The 24,046-nt window shown below is 46.3% G+C and overlaps 1 long non-coding RNA gene across 2 annotated transcripts; it reads right to left on the reverse strand.

The window, feature by feature from the left end:
- Window positions 1-4,015: 4,015 nt before the first annotated feature.
- Window positions 4,016-23,416, reverse strand: LOC107076630 (uncharacterized). 2 transcript variants are annotated; one of them, XR_001477818.2, is made up of 3 exons: window positions 23,058-23,416; window positions 8,682-8,795; window positions 4,016-5,982 (listed from the first exon to the last, which is right to left on the reverse strand). It is a non-coding gene; the product is annotated as an uncharacterized lncRNA (long non-coding RNA). The 2 variants fall into 2 exon arrangements; XR_001477817.2 differs by lacking the exon at window positions 4,016-5,982 and adding an exon at window positions 7,518-7,700.
- Between the last annotated feature and the right edge of the window lie 630 nt (window positions 23,417-24,046).

Raw genomic sequence — 24,046 nt, forward strand, 5'->3', positions numbered from 1 at the left:
GAGCGCCAGGGGTGCAGGTCAGCAAGCTGGGGGGGCAACGGCTAAACAAAGGAGCAACAGTGTGAAAAGAATAAGTGTGGAGTGGGGCGCAGTTTGAGGCTGGGGCCGATGTGGAGTGGGGCGCAGCTTGAGGCAAACTAACCTGAGGTTTGTCATCGAAATGGCTAAGATTTGAAAAGTGGAGACTCTGGAGGCTGTCTCTACGTGCAATATGTTCAGTACTTACTGTAAAGTCGAAGCTACAGCAACACTGGACAGATTTTGTTTTTTGAAAGTCATGAACAAACCCAAAGATGCTTGAAATCAGTGATTAAGTAAATTCATATTAACATTTGAGATAATATATCAGTGATGCTCATGAAAATCAGGTTTGATAAACCATATATATTTAATATATACCAAACCTATCAATGAGATGGGCTGCTGTGATTCTGAACCTTTTTCACTATATATAGAGAAATTACTATATTTAGCAATTGCAATTCACATGTGGCGTTCATGAGCAAAGCTTAGTATAGATCCAACGTATGGTCTCATCTGCTGTATTTTGCTTGCTATCCTATATCCAGAAAAGGCACTTAAACTCCCAGTGGAGCTCAGTGCGGACTAAAGCAGAAGGGCAGCAGCTGACTCTTACTGGGGAGCTGAGCGTGCCCCGAGTCTGTGGCACGAGGAGGGGTGAGGGCAGTGCCTGACGGGCAACTGTGTGTGAGAAGTGCTGGCAGCTGTGCTGAGGGGCTGTAGGAGAGAGAGCCCTTGGTCAGGTATCCCCAGAGAGACTGCATCTGTGACAGTCAGAGACAGTGCCCTCATGGTGCAGGCATTCATTTCCCATGAATAATTCAGTCTGCTGCAAATCACTCTATTACTCCATGAATCCAGATCGACGTGCCTCATGTTTTGTGCGCAAGCAGATTTTCAGGACGTATGCAGTGATGTATTTGCACACAAGAGGATCGATGTAATCTGTGATGTCATTTCTGGGATTGATTTCTTTTCTGCGTTATGTCCTTTTGCTTAGGCTGGGGGGTGCCAGACAAGTGGCCTTTTTCCAGCGAGATTGTCACAGGAGAGCAGTGAGAGTCACACATCTGCTGCTTTCTGCAGTCATAGTGAAAAAACTGTTCACTAATCTTCTGTGTATCATCTCAGTGAAGCCCACAGGAATTTAATTATACATGCCACTCTTTTCTAAAATAAGTTTTATTATGAAAAATAATAATCAAACAATCAAGGGCCTATACAGACAGATGTTCGTGTGTATTACTCCTCACTCAAATAACCTGGGAGGAAGACTTCTGCCACAATGGTAGGAGTGAGATGTCATCACACCATTAGAGCCCCCAGAGCCAGACAGAGTTTCAGTGTGGGCGTAGCAGGGGGTGTGTTACCTGATAGCCAATCGCTGGCCTCTGTCTGTGTCACAGTACTGTGGCACTGTGTTTATGGAGGCGTGCAACACAAGAATTATACAGACTATTTTCAGATCTTATGTTACTTATTTCCTGGCTATACCCTTCACCTCACATTTCTAATTGCATAATGACATAATGCTCAGATATTTTCTTATTTAAGTTTGTTCTTGGCTGGTGAGGAGAGAAATTATGGGGTCTGAAGTAAGCAAGCTTAACAACAGATAGGTCAACAGAGGAAGGACTGAATTGTATCTTATTTTACTGGAATGAATGTGAAACTACAGACCCCTGCAAACTCTCCAGTGAATCTGTCCACCTCAGCCTCAGCTGCAACAGCTCAGAATCACAGGGGACTTGACAGCCCGCAGGGTGAAGCTGGGGTTTTCAAAGATCACTTATTCCAGTCAGACAGTGGCTGTCAGCGAGTCAAGGACTTGTATGTCAAAGGGCAAGGGAGAGGAATCAATCACATGGCTGTGCACTGGAATTGCAGTGTGTCCACTGAAAGGACACGCATCTACATGTGATCCACATCTCTTTGAGGAACCTGCCTGAGCGTGAGCGAGGGGGCAGAGACAGAGCACACAGCCAACTTCAGACAGCCCACTCTGTCCCATCTTGAGTGAATGTGGGTTCAAGGGCACCAGAGTGATGGACTATAGCTCTTTGTGGTTGTAGATGAGTGGCTCTGAATCTCCACATCTAGCACAGTGCAGTTGAGCTGTACAATTGTACAAGCACAACTGCAAAGGCAAAAAAACAGCTAATTTACACACAACGTTAAGTATCCCATCACAATAAAGTGTAGGAGCTGATCAAAAGACTTATTGACAATCAAGTCTGTTCTATTCCATGTTTTACTTGCTACAGACTGCAATGTGTCTTGAACTTGAACTTAAACTTTATATTGTTTTAATTTAATATGTCTGCCCATGCACATTAAATTTGTATGGACATGTTGTGCTTCTGTTTATCTAAATACATCACAAAATATCACACACCACATCTATTACACATGCAGAACTTGTTACATCATAGTCATGAGATGTTACACAGATGCACTTTATTACAGCATTATTGGTTTATACTGACATCTTTACATTTTCCCTGCCATCTATCTGTGTTAACTGCTTTAATAGATAAGGGTGAAGAAAGATACAAGATGCGAAGAAGGGGGTTAACTGATTCCTTTCTGCATGAGGACTGGACTTCTAAGTAACAAGCTAGATTTATGGCAGGAAAGGGGGATGACTGATAAGGATTCCAGATGCCAGCTAGGAAACCCACAGGGAGGGTAATCTAAAACACTGACCATTTGGCCAAAGTCTGTGAACTGTCTGAACACCGTGACCTCCCCCCTTCACCATAATAATGAGCTACGTCAGAAGCGGCAGGAAAGTGCTATATAAACTGGAAGTTTTGTACCAACACTTTGAACAATACTTCCGTTTTATTGTTCCTTGCGGGAACAAGGCTTCGGCTTTATTGTTCCTTGCATGCAATAAAACTCATCTGTTTAACTTCATCTCGGGATCCAGAACTTATTTTTCTGTTACAACAGGGAACAAATGAATATTTCTATTTGGTCTAGATTTGGGAACCCTAAAACGTTTGCCAGAGGGAAGAAGTTGATGTTCAGAATTAAGAATATGAAAAAGATCTGATATAATTGTTTCCTCCTAATCACGCATTGTTCAAAAACATCTGAAGAAGGCTCCACAGCTAAAACATTGTGCTTTCTTTCTTCTCTTTTCAGCATGGAATAAACCTATTACTTGTTACTTTGCAGCTTATGCATGCTGACGCTTCTACCTACCTGAATTGTTCAAAAACTGTCTGCAAGGGGGAGTGCTGCTTCACTCCCATAACCTTCACTGCTGTCAGGACAAGATGATGATTTCTGATCTTAACTCTGGAGCAAACACTCTCCGCCTGAGTCACCCAGCCTGCTGTCTATGTATATTCCTGAACACTTATATGAATTAATCTGGGTAATACCTTCCTTGTGAATCACTTCATATGAATGGTTATATTCAGGCATGCTAATAAGTATTGAAAGAAGAAGCAGTTTCAAGTATTTCAGGTTCTACAAGCTGCAAGATCTTGTACAAACTCCACTTAGCTAAAGCCAAAAAAATGACTTTCATTTTAACAAAGCTAGAGGTAATCCAAGCCACAGTAAAAGTGTGGAATTACCCTACAGGGTCATAATGAGAATTAAGGTCATTTCTGTCTAAGGAAGATGTACAGCAGCAGTGCTTCAGCTTGCTGTGACTCTGTAAGAACAGTGGTTGTGTAATCTGAGTTGTGAAGATACAAAGTATCAAAGTTGTAGTGTTGCAACTGAGAGAGGACACACACTATTGTTGTGTATCTGTAACTGAGAGAGGGGCACATTGTAGTTTTGGTGCCATAGCTGAGAGAAGGCACTCACTGATGTTGTGTATCTCTAACTGCAAGAGGACACACAATATTGTTATGTATCTCTAACTGCGAGAGGACACACACAGTTCTTGTGTTACTATAACTGAGAGGGGAAACACATTGTAGTTTTAGTGCTGTAACTGAGAGAGGACACACACCGTTGTTGTGTTACTGTTACTGAGGACACACACTGTTGTTATGTATCTCTAACTGCAAGAGGACACCCACTGCTGTTGTGTTACTGTTACTGATAGAGGACACACACTGCTGTTGTGTTACTGTTACTGAGAGGGGACACGCACTGTAGTTTTGGTGCTGTAACTGAAAGAGGACACACTCTGTTGTTGATCTGCTGTTGAAAAATGCCTGAGACTTCCTGAGAAATGTCATGCCCCTTGGATCACATTTAATTGAACAGCTCTTGCTCAGGAATTCTATTAAATCATTGTCTTCTTACAGGTGAGCACCACCCAGATGCACTCCTAGAGTTACAAAAGTGCAGGTGTTAGGAGATTATAATGGTCTGTTACACTGTGTACTGAAAGTTAAAACTGTAATAAAAGCTGCTGGTTCCAATATTAATTTGATGTGTTTTTAATGTCTCTCAGTTTATATAATCCTGTTGTGATCTTTAATATAAGCTATCTTGGATAAAGGCATCAGCTAAATAAGGTGATTTTTATCTTATTATAGTATATTCAAAAGATATTATGGTATTATGAAAATAACTGTTCATTGTGCTGCATAGGCCTCTGTCTCTGACAATCCAGGAAACCTGTCACATTAAGCAGACTATTTATGGTTCAGTTTTATTGGCTGACTTCAACAGGCAGGACTGGCAGTTGATTCAGAAAAGGAACGCAGGGCCACAGATGTAGCTTATTGTAGACCTGCCCTGTCACCCCCGGCAGCTGCAGGAGTTGTGCTGATCTCCCAGGTGGATCTGAGGCTGGGAGTCGGATGCAGTTGTGCTGATTTCCCAGGCAGAGTGCTGTGGAGCTGTGTGTTTCTGGAAAGACCTTTCTTAGGGACGGCTATTTTTTCTCCTGGCTCTATACTAATTCACTGAGTGCAAGAGGATATGAGGACGATGTACCAATGTGCTGCAGCTCAGTTTTGCAAAGCATAACTAATTCCATCCTGTTTCAAGTAATATTCCAAAGTTCAAAACTTGTTGACAGAGGAAAGAGGAGGAATGCTGGGAAATCCCTCCCGAGCAGTGAAGCTTTGCCTTCTGAGCCGCATGTGCCATGCTGAAATCAGAGTGATTGTGCTGCCAGCGGGCTGTTCTTCTCCCTAATCTCTCTCCCATCTGTTACTCGGGCACCTGGTCCTCCAGTGGATATATTTCAGGATGAGCAATGCCAGCTCTGGACACCAATGTCTTCTGCTGCCCTTTTACAGCCTCATGCCGGTCACATGCAGCACCGCTGTCCTCTAGTCTGTGTGAAGCTGGCTGGACCATCAGTTACCACTGACGGCTCTGACTCTGCTGGCATCCCTCATGACCCCCACATGAGAGAACCCAGTGTGAAGTAGGAGAGACTAGGACTGACTCAGATGCAGATGCAGAGAATACATGTGACTTGTTTTTAGGAGGTTAGGCATTAGTCATCTTTGCAGAATGATCTGAAGATCTGAAGATGTACAGTAGCTGTACAGTATCTGAGCCCGTCAAAGCCTGGTCGTCTGTGAAAGAACTAGGCCTAAGTCCAGTGTTGGAGCAGATAATGCTTCTAAAACTAAACATTTTTAAAGTCTGTCAGCCTCTTGCTGTGGATGAGCTGGGAGAGAATGGCAGTTCAGTTCACATCCCGGCGCAGGATCTGCTGCGATCTTGGCCTCCTGGAGCTGAGAAGCAAGCAGCAGCCCTGCAGCTGACAGCGTCGCGACAGACAGAGGAACCTGTGGGCTGAGCTCTGCTTTACAGTTACATTTAGACGCCAGTCAAATTGACAGCGCAGGTACAGTCGATACCAAGTGCTCACGCGTGTACAGTAGCAAGAAAAAAACATCATAAATAGAAGAAGGGTGGCACAGGTCTGGGAGAATCAGCCGATGACAGGGACTGGAGTCTTCCCATAGAGCCATTGTTATCCTCTGCTACACAGCGAAGAGAGTGATAAAAGGGACCAACAAATTGCTGTAGCAAAAAACAGATAAGCATGCATCTTAAATTTGGGGTACATTGTTCAGCAGGCTTTTCAGGTCTCATTACAGATATTAATTACAGATATAGTATCAGATACAACAGGAAAATTGCTGCCATTGAGCACAGCAGCATCACTTCATTTATTCCTGTAAAGGAATACAATTCCTGAAAAGACATGTCAGATGCAGAATAAATCCTTGGATATCAATGAATAAAATTGTTCACAATCTTGAAAGAAAATGACTAAATTAATCGAACAGACTACTTTAGGATCAGCAGTGAGAACAAAGAGAGGTTGGTGTCTGGAACAAGCTTCTCAGCCATATTGTTGGACTTATTTTCATCTGATCTTTCAAGAACCATAAAGAGAAGACCTTAGATCAATTAGCTAACAGTAAGGAAACACTTGATGGTCCAAATGACCTCCTCAGGTTTCTAAGCTTATATTCTTGCCCTGCAGAAACTGGTGGGTTGTTATGCTCCTCCTGTCTTTACTATAGTTGTTCTTGTCACACATCTGTATAATTGATTTCCTGACTTGTTTTCTTCTTAAGCCCTACCCCTGTGAAACATCTGAAATAAAGGATGTCAAGATTTATAAAAGTAGGATATGCAGGAACAGGAACACGGCAAAGATGACGGAGGACTGATGTGTCTGTCTGATCAGTCTGCAATCTGTCTGTCTTCTTATTGGGCCGCCTCTTTGCTTCCGACTGTGATATATTTCTGTAGAACAGAAGAGGGGGGTTGTGCTCACACTTGGGGGTCGGCTGGGCTGAGGGCTGCCCAGTCAGTCACGCTCCTCGGCTGTGTTTGTGCGAGCAGGAGGCAGCTGTGTGATTGATGCACAGGGGCGCTGCAGTGACAACAACCCACAAGCAAGGGGCCTCGGGGAACTAGGAGATGCGTCACAGTAACATATTAATCAAATGGCAGCTTGATGGCTGGAGAACGGGGGGACACAGGTGTTTATAGGCCCATTTGAAATAGAAATTCTTTATAGAGGCATCATCTGTGTGACACCGTACACAAACACAGCAGTAACCTACTGCATCATACAAGACCTTGTGCAGCAGGATGATATTTATACCACACAGTCAGAGATAATCAGACAGCTTCTCTCCATCTGGAATGAAGCCCCTGGCCTCCAGCTGAAGAGCTCTGGTGGGACCAGACAGTGTGGGACCGGTTTCAGAGATGACAAGCAGTGACCAGTCCTGTTTGCAACGAGTGAGCTGCCCTGGGCAAGTGACATGGAGCCTTGCACTAGAAAACTATTTGGTAATTTTTGTAAAATGGTCTGAGCTGAAACTTTCAGAAATGTCTTCTTCATGTCTTGGAAGTGTGCCTGCAGTCATTGTCATTCCGGAACAGAAATGCTGTTCAGACAGAGCGGTAAACAATGTGACGAAGGAGGATTCTGTGGTCCTTAAAGAAAACCAACATTAAATATTTAAATAATTCTGCATTTAATTATTGCATTTAAGTCTTTCTTATGAACATAAGAAAGACTACAAACTCCAGTTCATTTATCTGCTAGAAGCTAATGGATCCGAAGGTCTCGTCCAGATGGTTCTTGAAGGAGGCTAGGGTCCCACAACCACTGTTATCAAGAAGTGACCCCTGCTTGCGGGTTCAAATCCACTTCCACTTCATTGCTGGTTCTGACTTTGTTTACTTGAATCAGGTTCTCTTGTAGTCTTTTCCGTCTAAAAAGACTAAAAAGATTCAGTTTCTCCAGCCTGTCACTCTAGAACCTTCTTTTAAAGCCTTTTTTTCTATAACATGGTGACCTCAAATGCGCTAATTGTTCTAAATGAGATCTAACAGAACAGCCCTTTATTTAGATTTGATGTTCCTTACTATGTATCCTAACTTCCAGGTTTTGTTTCTACTGCTTCCCCACAGAGTCAAGGAGCTGACAGTGATGTGTCAACACAGACACCCTAGTCTGTCATCAGCTGCTTCTTCACGCTCAGTGTTTCACAGCTCATATCTACCCTTCGCTTTTGCTACTAGCGTGTCACAAGGACTAAACAGCATCTGCTCAGCCTTCAGTTGAATCTCCTCCTTTTTGAATTTACACTATGTTTCCTGCTGCTGCTCTTTTTTAATTGTCTGAAAACTACACTCATTTACTAACTGTACCAGAACCTGGACCATTAACACTGAATGAGTAACAGCAGTGGTCCTAATACAGACACCTATTTCACCCCACTAATTTTCTTCAGTTCAATTCAAAACACTTTATTCACACCCAATGGGGGCAATTTAAGATAATTAATCCCTTATCTATACTCTGTTTTCTATCCATTAATCAGTTCCCAAATCCTAATACATGCGTTAAATTGAATGCTGTCTGTCTGCAATTTGAAAAGATGATTTTTATGAGGACCATTATCAAAAGCCATCTGCAATTCTAAATATACCATGTCATGTGCAATGTGTATCCATTACATAATTACTTGTGGTGCTTGTTGAAGATCTTTAACAAGTTAGTTAAGCAAGACCAACCATTTCTCAAACCATGTTGACTATCCCTACTGAGCTACCAGCGCTAGCATCCAAGATGAGTATCCAGCCTGTACCAACCCAAACCCTTCTGTTGCCAGGGCAACCGCCTCCCCGGGGGCTGTCTTTCCAGCCATGTTGCCATGACCACAAACTCCATTACTATGACAACTGCTCACCTTTGTCATCATCTTCTTTCTCAGTCTCTTCTTTTCTTCGTCACCTCCTCCCTTTCTGTCCTCACTTACATGGTTTATGAGTTTGATCCAGCAGGTCAGGGATCAGAGTGGTGTCTGTGGGGGAGGTTTTATTTATAGTTGTTATTCTTCCTTTAGTTTATTAACCACAACGAAATCTGAACTGAACAAAGTACACTCTGTGTTTTTCTCTGGAACCTGAGACTTCTAGCCAAGCAAAATACATAAAACTCAACACCCAGTATCACCAGGACAGTGAGTGAGAGGGAGGCCATTGCTGGGACAGCAGCGGAGAGCTGAGCTGTGGGCCATTGTTTTTTAACGAGCAGTGATGAGTTCTAATCGCACATTGAGGCTGATCTGCAAGGCCCTCAGTATGTTTAAGGGATAAGCGATTAGAAACCACAAGACTTTAAATCCCATCACCTCAGGAGCCTGGGAGAGAAGCCAGGTCTGGTCAAGGGTGAAATGTGTCCTGGTTTCAATGCTGCTGCCTCACTGCTCCAGCACAGGGACCTGCCTGTGTGATCTCCTGCTTGTGTGGGAATCCTCCAGGTGCTCCAGTTTCAGAGCACTTCCCACTGACATGCAAGTTAGGACATACTGAGGGGGTCTGTTCCCAGTAACCCCAGTACCAGCTATGAGACAACAGAGACACAGAACAAAATACGTGTGATGGACTTCATGGCGTCATCTTATTTCTGGCTTATAAGCTCTTCTGATTAAATAGACATTTCACTGAAACAGGCAGAGGTAAAGAGCTTAGGAATTCATCAGCTGAGCAGTGTCTCTAATGCACATCTCCGATGCTTGATAATGGAAACTCAATAAAACAGCAGTGCAGGTGCTGGTAAGCAGGAAATCTGCACTAGTATTTTTATCAAGCTTTGGACTATTCACAGCACGCAAAGCCCTTCACAATAGCAGCCCCTACTACCCCTTTGATCGCCTGAGCTTAAACAGGATTGTGGAGGTTTATTAGAATGTTTCGTAATGTAGTTGCCAAGCTTTGTATGTAACACACACGTTAACATTAATTTACTACAGATGTTGCTTAAAAAACTTTTGCAAGCTCCATTTTACTGGAAATAATTTAGAATTTAAAAGAGCTGTACAGTATTTCCTAAGATGTAGCGATCAGAAAACACTGGGTCAAGATGTACCAGACAGCTGCTGTTTGTGCCAGCTCTGCTTTATGCTTTATGCTGTGTCACAGCCATGTTGTCTGATTTGAATGTGAGCCAGCTTTGTGTTTCAGAATAGTGTTTCTTGTCATCAGCCTGATCCTTATACTGTTTTGATTATCACAGTTATAGTCAATGATAGTCACTGTCCTACAGGGATTCACCTGTCCACACTGGAAGAAGGAGCATGCTTTTGCAGTAGTGGATTGCTAGGACAGAGGTTAGTGATGGATTAGGCACCATGGGTACAGCAGTGTCCCAGGCTAATACCATTAATGCTTTGCTGTTTCTTGAGGTCTCACACACGGAACCGGTATTCACCAGCGATGGAATCCGGTGGGATGATGCGGGAGGTGGGCCGGACTGGGCTGGCATTCCAGGGCCCAGGGGGTAAGCTGCCCTGCGGCTGTGTGCTGTGTGCTGACACAGCAGAGCTCCTGTGAGAACTGGCGCGGGGCCGAGCCACAGTCCCGCCTGTCTGTCTGGGCTGTGACAACAAGAGCGCAGCCCGGCCCCTCTCCCCTGGAGGGGGATCAAGGGACTTAGAGGCCAGCTGTGTTTGATCTGCGCCGGGTAGCGCCGGGCCGCACCGGGCTGAGAACCGCAGCCTGCCAGGCGGTTAACCCTTCCCCTGCAGACTCGCAGAGACGACTGGGCTGCAGAAGACCGGCCACTGTGCCGTCAAGCTCACAGGTGTGATGCTTTGCAAATCTGATTCAAGCAACTTCAGTCCTGCAGGTTATGCAAAATAATTACCATTTCAGATGAGGCAGATCAGAACTTTCTTCCCATTAAAGATGCAAGCCCGCACTCAAGATCATGATTAGTTTGCATTTCAAACATCTTGACTTCGAATGGCCCCACTCTTTCATTCATGATGTAGATTATAATGTTTGCTGTGTCTCCTTTTTCTTTTTCAAATCCAAACCAAAGTTGATGTATCTCAGTAATTTTGCCCATTTTTGAATCATTGTTCCCATTTCTTCCCATTTTGCTGTCTGGTGTTTGATTACACTTTGTCCCAGAGAACCAGGGATCTGCAGCCCACAGTAAACTGCATTGTCTCTGTGATGCTGTAGCATCTGTGGTATTTTCTCTTCTCCTGCACTCTCATTAATAAAACTGTAAGAGGGGCCCATCTAGCCCATTTGGCTTCTCATCCAGATGTTTCTTAAAAGAAGCCAGGGTTTCACGGCTTCAAGAACATGGCTGGTCAGATTGTTCCACACCCCTGCAACCTTTTGTGTAAAAAAGTGCCTACTCTCCTTGATTTTAAATGTACTTCCTCTTCATTTCTACTTGTGCCATCTGACCTATGTTTCACACATTGTTTCTGAAGATATGCACTGGGCTGACTTTTTAAGTAACTTTGAGGATTTTGAATACAGTATTAGAGATTATTAGAGATTATCGTGGTTATTAGAGATTGCGCACATTACACTTTGGCAGGAGAACCTTCCGTCTGGACAGAGGGGAAACAGGCAGCTTCTGTGCTGGCCTGGAAGTAGGGCTGGAATAGGAGGAGGCTCCTCAGCCAGTAAGGAAGAAGGAGGATATCAGTGGAAGCGGGCTGTTGCCAAGGGAGGTTATCTGACACATTAGCAGTGGCAGTAATGATATGACGAATGACTTATTAAACCAACTGTAGGTAGATAGCACCTGCACATATCTCTGTTATCTTCTTTAAACACCTTACACAGGTTAGCACATGCAGATCACAGGAGCTCAAGGATACGGCAGGCTGTGACGCAGCTCACTGTGCGCTGTGCCTTGTTTTCACTTCTGTAACAGCGGCACCGTGGATTTTTACTTATTACAAGGCAAACCAGTGCAGAACCGAGGCTCCTGGTGACTCCAGTCGTGAGGACTGGAGGGCAGAGTGCAGGAGGGAGGGTCTGTCCGAGCAGGGGGCAGGTGGAGAGCAGCTCTCACTCACCCTCAGCAGTCAGGAAGGCAGGGGGATGGAGGATGGACCATCCACAATCACAGGGGCAAAAAGAAGAATAATAGTAGTGGAGAAAACAAGTTACAAATAGCAGGAAAGAGAAAGAAGAGACATGAGCTTGAAGTCACTAAAGAGTCATTTTATAAGCAGTTAGTGGGCACTGAACTTAACAGGCGTGTTGGGAGGGTAAAGGGACCAGTCGAGGCCCAGCTGGGCCCTGACCTGGGAGAGACAGGAAGTTACTTTCCTGCGAGCAGACCGGAGCACACAGCACAGTCTCCATCCCAGCGGAGCGAAACACAGGAAGGCACAGGGGAGGGAAGGTGATGACATTTACCCAAGCCTCAAAATCCTGCTGTATGATGAAGGGACTTTCAGGGCTTTCTGGTGTGAAAAAACACTTCCTTTAAAACTGCTTTCACAGTGTACAGTCAGAGCATTGCATCAGCTGTAAACAACATCTTGCACTGATTGTTCACTTACTTTCCAGCTAGTTTCAATTAACTGTGTGGCCGGCCACTGCGGAGAAGGCAAAATCAAGGCCCAGGCAATTCCAGATGGAGAAGAGAAGCTCCAGGTTCGAGACCCAGGAGGCCATTCAGCTCATCCTGCTCATTCGGTGGCTCGTGGCTTGTCACTCCCACAATCTCCTGAAAGTCCCTGAGGAACCAGCTTCAAAAGCATGGCTGGCCAGCTTGTTCCAGACACCCACCAGCCTTTGTGAAAAATGATTTTATGTCAAACCCATGTGTGCTCGTTTTTAAGTCTGCCTCTTTCATTTCAGGTATTTTATTAAAAATGTTGGATTGATAAAGCCTAGAATCCAATTTCTTTTGTGTTGGTTGAGATGGGCAGTGCCCATTCAGGGTGCAGGTGGCTCTTTCAGGGATCCCAAACTCAATCAAGTGGTTCCTGGTTCCTGCAGCTGCAGTGCGGGAGCTTGCAGGCTGCAGCGAGCCCTGGGCTGTGTGGCAGCTGCAGCGCTTCCCTCACAGTGGAAGTGCAGAGAGAGGCAGCTGGCGCGTGGTGCAAGGTGCGCTGCTGTTGCATCAGCTGCAGAGTTTCGCTGTGAACACTCAACCTGAGAAATGCAAACAGGCAGAGAACAAGGAAGGGCTGGGTGACAGAACTCCACTGCAAAAGCCTGAAGAGTTACATCAGGTCCTGTCAAGTCACACAGGACTGCTTGCGCTGAACCCCAGGCTGGCCGCAGTGTGTCCACTGCTGCTGCTCTGTTGCTTGGGCACAGAACTCCAGACACGTTAAGACCTGCCTTCTAAATCCATGCTGTCCTATTAACAGCCAGACAGATGATCCTCTAGTTTAGTTCTAATTATCAATATCATATAACTTTACATGCACCTGAAATGAGGCTTATTAGTGAGTTATTACTTGATTCCATTTTATCCGCCTCTTCATGGAGTGCTATACTATTTATTTTCCCCAGTAGGCATTACTCCTGTCTGGAGCATCGATGGGAAGAGCTGTGTTAGTGGCCCTTGAGTAAGTACAGTTGGCAATAAAAAGGGACTGGACATTTGTTTAACTGAAGTGCTTCTCGTACCAGGAACTCTTCTGCCTTTTCTATGCTGATATGGTTTAATACAAAACTTCCTCAGCATGAGGCATACTGGCAACTTCTTCCTCAGTGGAAACCATGAGAGAGTGAGTACAAAAGCCATTTTCTTTTCGTCATCTGAAGCTTTTGTTATTTTAGTGCTCCTTTTTCCCCTTAAACTTTGTAAGTGAGGGGGCTTTGTTGCACATTTAAGAAGAGAAAACCTGAGAATATTATGTGCAGTTTTGGGGGTCGAGGTAAAGAGCTGCGTCAGCATGTGTAGCTGCGAAGGAACAAGTACAGGTTTATTTCAGCTGAAAAGAGAAGGAATAAACCTTTACTTGTTCCTTTGAATATGGGGTCACTGTGTATGACGTTCAGTGCAGGGTGAGCTGCCCTCCAAGACTCCAGCGCTGCTGTAGGTTAAAGCTGCAGTACTGATGTCACCTGCTGACAGGAACAAATACTACAGCTCAATTATTCAGTTTTGGCTGCTTGTAGCTTTATGCCTTGAGGTTTCCTTTCCAGCTAAACTCTTAATGTATGATTTTACATTTGAACATCTGGTTTGGAAGAGAGTGCCGCAGTGATTAGTATTGCTGCCTTGCTGTGCTGGGGCCTTAGGTTCATGTTCAGATTTGCATGGAGTTTGTATATTTTCTCCATGTTTGCAGAGGTTTCCTCCAGCTGCTCCAGTTTCCAGACTGTTAGACAGACTGGTGGGTTAATTGGCTTCTGGGGACATTGGCCCTGGTGTGAGTCTGTGTCTGTGTCTGTTGTGCCCTGTGATGGGCAGCTGTCCATACAGGCTGTACCCTGCCTTGTGCCCGCTGCTTGCTGGGATTGGCTCCTGCTCTCCCTGAATTGCACACAGCAGTTAGAAAGTGGATGGCTGGTCTGGAAGATCTCATACAGTTATGTTTCTTATTTTATATACTAGGCATCTGATACTGACTGTACAGAGCATGGAGATCGAAAACGAGGAAGAGCTGTTTGACAGAAGGGATGAGGTGCAGGTACTGCCTGCGTGATTGAGTCAGGGCAGCTGCAGCAGGAGCCTGTGAGCAGCGGGAGTCAGGGGACAAGGAGCTTCATCACTCACTGCCGGACACAGCACTGGAGAAGCCCACGTACACACACACATGCACACTCACACTCACAAACACGCAAACTCATGCACATCCACACGCACACGCATGCACAAGCATGCACATTCACACATGCACATTCACACACACGCACACATTCATTCACTCACACACACGCACACACATGCACATTCACACACAGGCACACATGCACACACACTCCCTCATTCACACACTCACACAAGCACATGCACACACACACATATACATACACACTCACACATGCACACACACACGTATACAAGCAGAGAAACCAATCTAAATACAGCCTTTACATTACCTGCCAGTTGTAGGTTTGTAACACTGTTTATATATGTTGGTGGTCAAATATGGAGAAATAACACTTAAGAAAGGAGGTATTAGTATAAACTATAAACTGTTGGTTCACATGAACAATTCAGAATGCAATCCGAAAGAGAACATGCTTCTCTCAGCCCCCTTCATTGTGAATAATCATTGTCATTCTGTCAAGCACAGCTCTGCGGAGGGGTCTCATACTCTGATTGCAATCGCCTCCTGCTGTTTGCTCTCTTATTTTTAGGGTCTGTAATCAAATTTATCTCTTCACACTTCAGTAGCATTAGGGGTTTGGAAAAACTAGCACTTCACTTTCAAGGCCCATCTCTGTGCTATTGAGAAGTTTTGTATTCTAAAACCATTATCATTTTGAGAAAAATGCCCCTCTCCATCGAGCCACTTTCCATGCAGAATTCCCCACAGTACAGGGACCATTTCGGTCAGGTTAGTGAGGCTACAGTGCCCTCTAGTGGACCCTTCCAAATATGACTGTGGGGGATAGACCAGACACACAGGGTCTCGCCAGTTCAGTCTGCATGCCTTATTGTTTTGGGATGTGAGAATGTTGCGTTATTAGATTGACTCGGCTTCCCTTTTATTGGAATGCAGTCACAGCAAACCCGTTGGGCAAGGAGTTGGGCGAGGAGTCAAGACAACAGTACAGGACGGACCAACACAACTAGAAGTCAAATCACACAACTCTGCAGCCCACTGCTGCACATGGCCAAACGTCACCAGCAGGCAGACTTCGCCAGCAGGCACGACAGGGGAGCAACAGTACCACCTGTCGCCCGAGCTTGTCAGGTCTCAGGGGCTCAGCAGGGCTGGGCCCGGCCAGTAATGGCATCAGACGTAGACCTCTAAGGACAACAGGTTGCTTTTGTAGGCGGTGTCCAGTAAGAGGTGCTCTTCCCTCTGTGCCAGTGCCCCAGGGATGCCTTCCTTTCAAAGGAGATATTCAAGCAAGGTCCTCACTCCCAGAAACTTTGGAATCCTTGAATATTCAGGATGTTGACAAAAAGACTTCAAATGTCCTCATTTGTTGCTCAGACAAAAATAACAGTTCGCAAAAACACAGGATTTCTTCTGTTTCAGAAAGAATATCTTGGGCTACAGCTCTATTATTTGCCTTATTAGAGGGGCCTCTTAGCCACATTCCTCTGCATTTCCAGAGAAGCCCAAGCTGCCTTGTCCAGGCAACACAAAAGTTATTAGAAATCTTTAATAACACTTAATTCTGAGTATAATAACATGCTTTGCCGTTATACCTGTATGGGACTTGGAATGAAAAATTGAGTATAGCTCCATTGCACACGGGCTCAAAAGCAGCATTCTCACTAGTATTAACAGCAGCAGAAATAACCACGACATTGTCCTGGTGCAGACAAATTTACTGCCCTGCTTTAATTCTAAAGTCTGACAGAACAGGGCTGCCTCTAGCCTAAGGAGGGGCACTGAAAGTTTGTAACGTTCAACCAGTCCCTGGAGAGCAAAGGAACCCCACAGGGATACACCCTGCTCCATCGGGGCCTGCACACTCTTGCACATGAACGCAGAACCTTGTGGCCAGCCACCAGCTCCAGCCCGCTGGGCAGAGTCTGAGGCAGGGGGGTGCTGTTCTGTTTCACCAGCAGGGGGCAACAGAGAAGGCCAAACTCCAGCAACTGCAGCCATGGACTCCAAGATTACACCGGTTCGCTGGCTCACACACATAGTGTTAAATTTTGCGCAATGAGAACACTGTTCCAGGCACCTCAAAATTTGACATTGCTGAGCTTTCCACGTACATAAAAAGCAGAAAGCATTTATCTCTCTCAAAATCAGAGTATCTTGTAGCTTGTTCCAGACTCCCTGCTGTGTAAAGTCAGATGATGAAAAATTAAATCAGTCTTATTTCGTACCTGATGTCCACATTTAACACCTATTTTCCTTTGTTTTCAGACAGTATCTTCTACATCTGCACAAATCAAGACAGCTGGAGTCCCCATCCCAATGTGTTCAGTGCACTTTATTACTTTCTGTGTCCAGTACAGGGATGCAACATTTCCTGCGGCTCTGTGTGTAGCTGTTCTGTCTGCTCACCTCCACGCGGCACAAGGCACACAGGTGCCTGTTCGGCCTGCACTGACTTCACACAAGAACTGGGCTGTCTTAACAGCTGCAGCAGAGCAGCACAAAGATTAATCAGAATCTTGGGGAAAAAACAAGCAAGGGTCAGAAAAACAAAGTATCCCATCAGCAGGGAGGGAGTTAAGGACGGTGTCCTGGCAGCATGGAGAGTCACGAGCCCTCCTCACGCGAAAGACACATTAGATGGCAAAACAGAGAAGACTGGCCAGCCAGGAGCAGAGAGGGGTGGCGTGTGTGAGCCTGGAGTCATTGTGCTGACTGTTTACACAGCTAAAAATAGCTGCATCCCAATCCAGCCTGCACAGCAACAAACAGCCGAAACTCTCCTCCAGAACTGTGTCTGCTGATCCACAGCACTCTGCCACACGACTTCCACAGAACCGCAGACTTTCAACGTGTGTAGAGTTGACAGGCATGCAAGAGAACTTTGAACACAAGACGTGAGTCCAGCGCTACGTGGCGCTGTGGTACACGCCACAGTAATGCACACGTGTGCGTTGTTGACATTGTGAGCTACGCGCTGTGAACATCGTGTAGACACGAATGGGTCACTGCCAGAGAACCTCTCCAGGAGGGGGCAGTGCTGAGCTGCGTCAGTGGCCCAGCCTGGCTGTCCAAGAGGGCGAGGCCTTGGCTCTCTTCACGCGACCAGTATTCACAGCGCCGCCGCGCCACGTGCTGACGGAGCACTCGCAGTGCCCACCAGCCTGCTCTGTTTATACACTCCCCCGCGCTGCCACAGAGGCAAACATCTGGCCTGCGTGAATTGTGCTACTTAGAGGCTGTGAGGAGGGCGTCACTGAATTCAGGGGAATGCTGGGACTCCTGGGCAGGTTCTTCAGCTATATTGTTCCAAAGGATATTTTTCGGACCTCTGAGGTTTATTTTGAAAGTTCCTTGCTGAAACATGGATGTGTAAACAATAGCTTATAAGTAAGAACCTAAGAGATTATAAGTAAGAAAGATGAGAAGAGCCGTTCAGGCCATCCAGCCTTTTGGCAGTTGTTAGTTCATTGATCCTAGGATCTCATCCAGCTTTCCTTCAATTGACGCATGAGCAGTGTTTCGTAATATAGCTGGGCTTCTTGTTCCACACTCCCACCACTCTTTGTGCAAAGTGTCTCCTGTGATCAGTTTTAAATCCACTTCCACGACACTTGATTCTGAAGAAATCCACTGCGTTGAGTCACTGTTTCTCACTTTGTTTTAAATTTGTATTGCACTTGACTATATTAGGCACCATCTGCCACCTGCCTGTTTTCCCAGGCTTCAATGTTATGTATTTGTTTTATAGCTGCGCATTTTAATCGCATCTTGCGTTTTTAAAACACTGTTAAATGTGCAGTTTCTAATACTAGGGCAAATGGTTATTGAATGACGTGCATGAGGTTCTGTGATAATAATAAATAATAAACTTTATTTTATATAGCGCCTTTAAAGGTGGCTTCTCAAAGCGCTTTACAGGATGACAATAACAATAAATAAGAAGACTACAACAATAAATAAGAAAATTTCACAAGACAGGACACAATTATAATTACAACAATACAACAATAACAATAGAGGAGACCGTGGAAGATGGTATTAAGAAGAGCAGAGGGGTGAAGAATGGAAGCAGTTAAGTAAAGGCTTTTCTGAAAAGGAGGGTTTTGAGTCTGGATTTGAAGGAGTTTAGAGAAGGTGACTCTCTAATATCCTTGGGCAAGGAGTTCCAGAGCTTGGGGGCATAGCAGGAGAAGGCCCTGTCGCCCATACAATGTAGACGGGCTTGGGGGACAGTAAGGAGGGCAGAATTTGAAGAGCGGAGGTTGCGAGGTGGGGAGTAGGGCGATAAAAGTTCAGACAGGTATTGAGGTGCCAAGCCATGTAAAGCCTTGTAGGTGAGCATGAGGATTTTAAAGTCTACGCGGAATTTGACCGGAAGCCAGTGCAAGGACTCCAGGATAGGAGTAATGTGAACACTTGCACTAGATCTGGTCAGGATTCTGGCTGCTGAATTTTGGACATACTGCAGCTTGTTCAGAGTAGATTTAGATACCCCAGGGAGCAGAGCATTGCAGTAGTCAATTCGAGAGAATACAAATATGTTGATCAGCTTTTCAGCCACAGTTAATGATAGCATAGGGCGTAGTCTTGCGATATTTCTAAGGTGAAAAAAAGATGTTTTGACAGTATGCTGTACATGTGGGTCGAATGTTAAGCCAGAATCGAATATAACCCCAAGGTTTTTCAATTTTGATTGGAGCTCAAGTACAGAGCCATCTACAGACAGGGTTACAGGACTGGCTTTACGAAGTTGATGGGGGGTACCAATAAGCATGACTTCAGTCTTGTCACAGTTAAGATGAAGGAAGTTTTGAGTCATCCAAATTTTTATGTCAGAGATGCAATTAGATAGAATAGAGACAGCCACATCAGTGTCGGGTTTGGTATGGATGTATATATGATTACCTAGATGTGATCGTCACTTAATGCTATCACGAACTGTTCGGTAAGATTTATGTTGGCTCAGTGCTGCTACAGATGTTTTTTCAGTGAAGAGAAACCGGCGCTGAAGGAGGGTCTGTCTGCGCGCACACGAGCCGGCTGAGGTGTGTACGTGCGGAGGCGCACTCGCTGTCGCGGGGCATGCCGGGGGACTCGGCCCAGCTGCTCCAGTGCAGTGACCTCGGCGGCGCTGGCCGTGTTGATCAGGAGGAAAGAACTGGCAACCTGCCCGCTCCTACATGCCCCGCTACGCCTTCCAGCTCTGTGGTGGACTTACTTCTCACGTCCGTGTTTACATTTTTCTTGACGTTGTGGAAAAAGGGGATGGAAAACCTGAAGGCAGGAACATCACAGGTTGAGCGATTTTGCGCCCCAACGAGCGTTGCCATAGAAACGGGACAACCGGGGACGGGGCTGTCCGGGCTTGTCCGCGCGCAGCGGGTGGGCTGCAGACAGCGCGGTGTGCAGAAGGACGGAATGAGCCCCATCACCAGCTTGCGAACACAGGACTGTTTTTCAGTCACTTCTGAGAAATTTCTCGGTGCACTTGTCCAGGAATTACGTATCTGGCTAATCTTTTAAAAAAAAAGGTCTCTTGAGCTTTCTCTGAACTTTCCGTCAAGGATCACCAGCCAATATTTTGTAACAGTGACTTGCAACTTTTTTTCCCATGTTTTACAAGCCTTTAGTGCTGTTAGAGAGGAGTAATGTGTGGTAAACTCACAATGAAATCATCCCTAAAGTGAGAGTTTGTGCAGTTCCTCAAATCCCAGCCCCAGTCACACATACCAGGGTTGCTGCTAAATCACTCTGCCTAAAGCAACTGTTAACACTTTAAAAAGACCAGAATGGACACTTTTTGCTGGGATAATATAGTAAAAATGTACCCTTGTGTCATTGATTTCAGTTAGTTTACAGTGCAGTTAAAATACAATTCACGGTACAGCACTGACAAAGCTGACAGCATCTGAGTTATTGCATGAATAACGGCCTGCCTTCTCTCTGAGGAGCTCGTAAGAGCCTTCGCTGAAGCCTGCAGCGCCATCACTGAGGAGAGACCTCCCGCTGGGTTCTGTATAAAGGTGTTGGGTGAGGGTTATAACAACACTACTGCTAAAACTGGCGAGACGAGTTCCTTGTGTGTGCTCAGCCCATGGGGAGTTATAGGTCTTGTCACACGTTGTGCCTACACCTCGGGAACAGATCTCTTTCGTTACACGACCTAGGCCTTGACCTCTCACAGCTGCAGAGGCACATCTGGCTAGCTGGTCTGACGACAGCACCCCCAGATCACATCCCTGCTGCTCAGCGCTCCTGTTGCTACTGTCTGATCTTATTCCAGTAGCATCCTCACTGCTGACATGAAGAGAGGACAAATGAGATCAGGCCATTTCGATCTCTCCTGTCTGTTTGTTTGTGAGCAGACTATAGGACTCAGCATTTCTTCCAGTTCTTCTCCATAGATCCCAGAGACATTCAGCTCGTCTTGGCTGTTTGACAGTTAGTAGTTATTGATCCAGGTTCTCCTCCAGCCATTTCTTGAAAGAAGACGGGGTGTCGGCACCAGCAACATGGCTGGGCAGCTTGTTCCCCTTTCGAAAGTGTTCACATGCCAAGCAGCCTTCACGGTGTCTAGTCAGCAGTGACTGTCAGGTCTGGAGAACAGCACAGAACATTAGCTGCCTTTCAGACACCATCCCGTACAGTACATTACTGACCCATAATGCATACTGAGTTATTCACACCAGCAGTGGAAATGTCACTTTGGCTCGGTCATGAACGGATATTGAAGGTTTTGTAAGGAAGTGTGTGGAGTCAGCTTTGCTCTGCAGTGTTAAGCTGGGAAGATCTCTGGAGCAGATCTGTGCTAATGAGTTTACAGTATGAGGCAGGCGGACACAGGGGGTCAAGCTGCAGACCCAGACAGGGAGACGTGCGTCGACGTGAGTGTTTGATTGCAGAGTTTGTGTTTGTCCATCAGTATTTTTCTTGTTCTCATGCCTGTGACATGTCTCATTGGCTGTGTCTATATCCGTTTCTGCTGATGGACAGAGGGATTTCACAGGGTGTGAAAGTATTTGCTTCCCCTATGAAGTGTTATTATGGTAAAAATACAGCAATATTGCTGTTTTCCCACAGTTCCCTCATGATGGCAACATGCACTATCATAGGTCCCAGGATCAAACCCCCAGGTTTGTATCATTTTACTTTGTCTTTATAATGGTGTGTCAAAGAAAGCATGTAGGAGGACGTGCATAAGAGTCTGTTTGTATCTGTGTGTGTGTCTATAGTAGTGTGCCTGAAGGAATACCTTTATGTATGTGTGTCTGTGGGATTGTGTCTGTTTGGGATTGTGTACCTTTGTGTATGTGTGTGTCTATAGTAGCGTGCCTTGTGTGTGTCTAATTATAATAGTATGCATGTTTGTGTGTCTGTAGAACTGTGTGTCAGTGGGAGTGTGCCAGGATTGCTGCACATGAGTCACGTCTGCACTGAGAGCCTCAGGACTGTATCAGCTCTGTATCCTGCTTCCAGCTCCATGACACAGAGTCGTCAGGGTTTACTGAGGCCTCTTTCGCAGGGACAGCAAGGCCTTTCTCACTGCAGACTCGGCTTCCCAGGCCACCCCTGGGACCAGCCTTCTCTACTACTATCCCTAGTGGTTTCCATAGCGTGTACTGCATCATGTACGGATGGTTCAACAATTGTCATGTACAGATTTCAGTACAAACAAAGTTAAAAGTCCAGCTTGTGGGAGCAAAGGTCACATGCATCACTCTGCATGACTCTCGGTCATTCGTCTGCACTCTCCCACACGATCCACCACTCCAGCAGGGAGCTGCGTCAGGATAGGGCCTGCGTCCCGATCCCAGAGAAGCAGGAGACAGAAGGAGGAGCTAAGAACAAATGCTCAGGTGTAACTGTTTGCAAATATTTACAGAGTTTGATATGTAAATATTCTTGCTCATGTTATTTACTGGGCATCCTGTTTGGTATAGTTACAATGCCAGCTTGTTTCCTCTTCTGTGCAAATTAAATGTGTGTGGATTTAAAGCAATCTGAGATGGGTGACAATCTGTAAGCTCGTCTTTGTTGGGAACAGATGCAGGTCCTGTCGTTTGCTCCCACAGTCTCAATCCCAGCCTCACTTTCCCCAGTGGAAAAAAGGTCTGAGAACACAGTGACAGTCAGCCTGGGAGCCACCAGCCATAAGCAAACTAAAGTCCTGTTCGCCAGGTTTCACACCTGCTCATGGGGTTAATGTGCACTTGAGTAAAAATCTGCCTTCGCTCCGAGCACTGCGGGCTCTGATGGGCCAAGTGACTGGTTTCTCATCCGGCGGTTAATTAGCTCTGATGACTCATTAGTTAAAGTTGGACTAGGTCTGGCCAGTACCCAGGCTCTCTGCGCCCAAGGTGACGCTGGGATCAGTATTCCCGGGCAGGAGCGCGGAGCGGAGAGGGGCACCAGCGGGCGCCGGCGTTCCCCCGCAAGGGCACTGCTCACCCCTTCAGCTCAAAGACACGTCCCACCGAGCCCCTGCCTCTACTCCTGAGACAAACTGCCTTCTGCTCTTTAAAGCCAAGAAGAGAAGAAGGTGCTCCTTACCCTCCTGTCCTGGTGTCGGCGCCCGCCAGCCGGAGCTGGTGAAGCGGGCGCTCCTGTGCCGCCGCCGCGGCTCCCTGCAGCCGGAGCAGACAGCCCCTGCGCCCCTCGCGCGCCCGTTCCCGTCGGACTCTAAAGGCTCCGAGAGGAAGCAGACCTGTGCTCCTGCCGCAGAGATTCCTCCTGGGGCCAGCAGGGCGGAGGAGGAAGACTGTGGGAAGCGAGGAAGAGGTGGGGCCGCGCAGCAGGGCGGACGGGGGCTTCTCGCTGCTCTGCTGCTGAGGCGCGGCTCTTGGGCTCCTGGTTTGCTCAGGAATACAGCTTGTTTGTGTGGAAGCGAGAGAGGTCACCGCCAACTTCGCCAGAAATCCACAGGAGGAAAACAAACAGCGATGGCAGCACGTCAGCAGCTGTCCAGTTCAAAGGCAGCGGAAGAGAGCAGATGGGCTGCGTTATTTTCCAATTACTCCAATTATTTTTATTTTTATACCATGACCAATGGTGGACTCGGCAGCTGCTGCTGTGATGTTCTGGACTCTGGTGCCGCTCTGACTCATCCCCCATGGGGGCTCGGGGACCCTGTGGAAATGAAAGCGCAGGGCCTGCCGCCCTCCCCCTGACCAGGTCCGTCCCCAGCTCTGTCCCACGTCTGTCCCAGGTCCGTCCCCAGCTCTGTCCCCATGTCTCCAGCTCTGTCTCCACATCCGTCCCCAGCTTTGTCCACACGTCTCCAGCTCTGTCCCGGCTCTGTCTCCAGGCCTGTAGGCCTGATATGCAGCTGCACACGTCTGAAGAGCCTGAGGGACCAGGAGTCTGGCGGTGTGGGAGGTGCAGGATGCTGGTGTCTGGTCAATGAGAGGAGGAAGCCGTTCCTGAGCTGCTGTATATTCAGTGTAGAGTGTTTTTGAAGTAACAGTTTTAAAAGATTTAACAAAACATTAAAAAGGCCTGTGATGACAGCTGGAGGTGTTAGGGGCTGAGAGACAAGTTGT

This window comes from Lepisosteus oculatus, chromosome 3 (genome assembly GCF_040954835.1).
Source record: "Lepisosteus oculatus isolate fLepOcu1 chromosome 3, fLepOcu1.hap2, whole genome shotgun sequence".
Classification (NCBI taxonomy): domain Eukaryota; kingdom Metazoa; phylum Chordata; class Actinopteri; order Semionotiformes; family Lepisosteidae; genus Lepisosteus; species Lepisosteus oculatus.